This window comes from Hevea brasiliensis, chromosome 4 (genome assembly GCF_030052815.1).
Source record: "Hevea brasiliensis isolate MT/VB/25A 57/8 chromosome 4, ASM3005281v1, whole genome shotgun sequence".
Lineage (NCBI taxonomy): Eukaryota > Viridiplantae > Streptophyta > Magnoliopsida > Malpighiales > Euphorbiaceae > Hevea > Hevea brasiliensis.
The window spans coordinates 27,963,371-27,967,839 of NC_079496.1; positions in this window are offsets into that span (position 1 = coordinate 27,963,371).

Genomic DNA, 4,469 nt, shown 5'->3' on the forward strand with positions numbered 1-4,469 from the left:
TTCATTGGCCCATATAAAGTCATTGAACGTGTGGGTCCAGTGGCCTATAGGCTAGCTTTACCACCAGAGCTGGACAAGATCCACAATGTGTTCCACGTGTCTATGCTAAGAAGATACCGCTCAGATCCTTCACATGTCATCTCCAGGGAAGAAATTGAAATACAACCGTATTTGACATATGAAGAAGAACCTCTACGGATCCTGGCTCGGGAAGTGAAAGAATTGAGAAATAAGCAGATTCCACTGGTGAAAGTGCTTTGGAGGCACCACAACACCGAGGAGGCAACTTGGGAAAGTGAAGAGACGATGAGGCAACAGTTCCCTCAACTGTTTGCATCAGGTAAATTTCGAGGACGAAATTTAAATTAGAGGGGAAGAGTTGTAACACCCTCCCGCTAACAACTCCGTACATTCTACTGTTCCGGTGACTGATGTCGGTCCGGACAGCTAGAACGTCGGGAAAAATATTTAAACTAAAGTCAGGAACCATAGTTAACTCAAATATTAATAAGAAAAATTTAGTAAAAATTTTAGAATTAAAATACAATCAAATTAAACGAGCCAGTGCCCTAGCGATGGGTAACCCAGAGTGAAGTTGCGGTTCTCTCAACTAGGAGCCCTAGACCTGGGGGAAAAATTATAAGGGACTCCAGAGAAGGGTTATTGAGGTTCCCATGGCATTAGAATGCCAAGAAAATACCTAGAAAAATTTTTCAATCGGTACAGACAATTTTGACCCGTTAAGCCAAACGGAGGGCATTTTGGTCATTTCGCCTTCAGAGGTGATTTTTGGCCGACTTGGCCAATTGAGTAAATAAATATTGTGACATAAAATATGAATTAATGTTGATGAAAAATTTATTAAAAATGAGAAATGAAAATAAGAAAACAAAAGTAAAAAGAAAAGTAAGTAAATGGGAATTGTGACATCATAATGATGTTATTTAAAAATGGTCCACCAATCACCATATAACAAATACACTTAAAACAAACTAAAGAGGCTGAAAATAAAAGAAAATTTTCATCTTCTTCCTTTGGACCCAAACCAGTCGAAACCCTCCTCCCTCCTCCCTCCATTGATTTTCAACCAAAGCTCAAGTTCTCTCCTCATTTCACCATAAATTTTCCTACTCCATTCACTAAAACTTATCCCCACATCACAAGGTAACTCTAGGCAGCCACAAAGAGAAGAAATTCTAGAGTTTTCACAAGCTCAATAAGTTGAGCAAAGAGGTTAGTGCTTTATTTCCTCTCTCATTCTTTTAATCTTTGTTAGAGCATCAAATTAAGTTAAGAAATTGTAATAATTTGAAGTAAATTATATATGTTAGAGTATCTTCAATTTTCGGCAGCCCTAAGGAAGAAATGATTCTGATTGTTTGATGGACTTAGAGTGAACTAGAGCTTATGTTTAAAGTGTATACATATATATATACAAAGAATAAAAGAGTTAACTAAGGAAATTTGTGAAAACTTTGAAATTGAGCTAGGGGTAGGAGTGAAAATTTGACTTTGTTTATAAAATTGTTAAAGAACATTCTAATGGTCAATTAGTGACCATTTGAGGTAAGTTGACCATAAATTGGACTGAAATATGGCATGGCAAAGTGAAATGGTAGGCTGCCTAAAGACAGCAGCATGGTGGCTGAGATTCCAGCCAACTTAGATAGCCATAACTTTGGCTGTGTAGGTCCAATTGGTGTTTGGCCAATTGGACATGAAACTAGGCTTATAATGGCACATTTTTTCTGAAGAAACCATGCCCAAAAGACCAAAGCAAGAGGACCAAAAGTTGGCCCCAATCCGGATACACTGCAACAGCACCTGCAAAAATGACCAAATGAACAGTAACTGTTCATTTGGCCATAACTCACTGTAGATATGGTCAATTGACCTGAAATTTTTACAGCAACAAGTTAAGACATAGAAAAACAACTTTCATTAAGAAACCTACCCCAAATTATGGCCAGAACCTAACCCAAATGGCAATCACAGTCACTGTTCATGGTACTATAGATTTGGTAACTCTGCAGTTTTGGCAATCCGGCCAACTGTGGTTTTTGGACCATATTTGGAGCTACAAAACTCCAAATGGAGTGATTCAAAAAAAGAAATTCAACTATACAAAATAAGAAACAACTTTCATGTTTATCATTTCCTCAAATTCCCATTGCAACAGTGCTCAATGAAACAGTAAAGTCAGGCTTCAAAATCTGAAAATTTTGCCCTTTTGATTTAAGCCTAGAAATGGTAATGGTAATCAATTCCAACAAGTTTTAAATACAAAATGTGGTATGTTGGGAGTGCCAAAACCAATGTACCTAATTTCTACCTAAAAGTCAACATTTTTGTTGACCAAAGAGGTGAATAGTGACACCGAAACTTGAAATTCATAAAGTAAAGAATTTAAAAGTTCCAAATGCCCTAATATACCTAACAAGATTGGTTTGAATAGTTTGGCATGCCAATAGGGTTCAGTTAGCAGTACTGCACATGGCAATATGCCATTCTGTGATTTCATGGCTTTTAGCCATTCTGACCTTGCATTGAGATTTGGCCTTGTGCCTGAGATGATTCTGACTTGGTAGTCGTTACATTGCCTGCCGGAGATGCATATGTGACCGATGGTGTGATGGCCCGAGGTACTAGATACCCAATGCGGTTACGTTATCCATCCGATGCGTCTAGTGTAGGTTACTTGGGGCAACCAAATGAATAAAAGTGGACAAAGTAAATGATATACAAATACCAAACAAATAAAACATATACATTCGTTACATATTTATTTCTTGCTATTTCTTTTATTTTATTATTGCACCACTAAGCATTATTGCTTAGCGCGTTGCTTTTACCACGCGTGAGTTACGGAGATACAGATCGTGAGCCCAGTAGACCGCAGACTGGGTGAGTCCATCCTGCAGTTCTGCACAGTGTCCGTGTCACCTCAACTTCTGCAGTGCATTGGTAGGACACTAGGTGTCATTTTGGCATTTTATAATTAATTTTGATTTTCTCATATGTAATTAAACTTGTGTAATGTATATTGATGTTCATGTAAATTATGAAAATTGTATTTGTGAATGGAAAAGTAAATATCTATTTGTGATTTATACTTGATTATCACATGTGATGGATGATTGAGAATTGAAATTGAGAAATGTTGTTGAGATCTTGATATTGAGACTTTGTTGATAAATTGAAGTTGGGATTGTTTGGAAATTATTTGGAAGTGATTTTAGAGTTAGAAGAACTGTTTTCTCTATTTTTAGCCGGTATTCTGCCGAATTTTCTATAAAATTTTCGGAACCTCAAATAAATTATAATTTCAATAAATGAACTATATTTCACAAACTATATTCAAAACTTTGACAAAAAATTAATTAAGGTAAAATAGAGTGTGCCGGTACACCGTGTGACATAGCTTACTCGGATACACTGTAGCCGGGTAAGGGGTGTCACATGGTTAGCCAGGCATCACGCTATGATTGACTGTAGACTGAAGACAGTCACTTTTGGTCTCCCTCTGTACGGTGATGTGGTAATACATGGGGAGAGGCATTTACTGCCATCAAACATCATTTTTGCTGCACTAGCCAGAAGGATGATCAGAAAGGAGTGTGAAGCATACTTGGCACATGTGATAGACACCCAAGTGGGGAGTCCAGCACTGAGGGACATCCCTGCGATATATGACTTTCCGGATGTGTTTCCTGATGAATTGCTAGGATTACCTCCAGAAAGAGGGGTGCAGTTTGAGATTGATGTTATGCCTAGTGTGGATCCAATCTCCATAACACCATATAGAATGGCACCTGCAAAATTGAAAGAGTTGAAAGTGCAATTGCAAGAATTGCTTGACAAGGGCTTTATCCGCCCTAGTGTGTCACCTTGGGGAGCGCCAGTGTTGTTTGTAAAGAAGAAAGATGGCACTGTCCGTTTGTGTATTGATTATCGACAGTTGAATAAGGTGACAATAAAGAATAGATATCCATTGCCCCGCATTGATGACTTGTTTGATCAGTTGAGGGGTGCAGCTGTGTTCTTCAAAATTGACCTGAGATCAGGTTATTATCAGCTGAAAGTACAAGAGCAGAGTATTCATAAAACTGCCTTCAGAACCCGTTATGGCCATTATGACTTTTTAGTTATGCTATTCGGGTTAACTAATGCTTCGACTGCTTTTATGGATCTGATGAACACTATCTTCATACCATACCTCGACCAGTTTGTTGTGGTATTCATTGATGATATGTTGGTCAATTCGAGGAATGCAGAAGAGCATGATAGACATCTACAGATTGTACTGCAGACTTTGAGGGAGAAACAGCTATACGCTAAATTATCGAAGTGTGAATTTTAGCTGAAGAAAATATCTTTCTTGGGGCATGTAGTATTAGAAAAAGGCATCAAGGTAGATCTAAGTAAGATTGAAGCTGTCCTTAATTGGAGGCCACCCAGAAATGTCACAG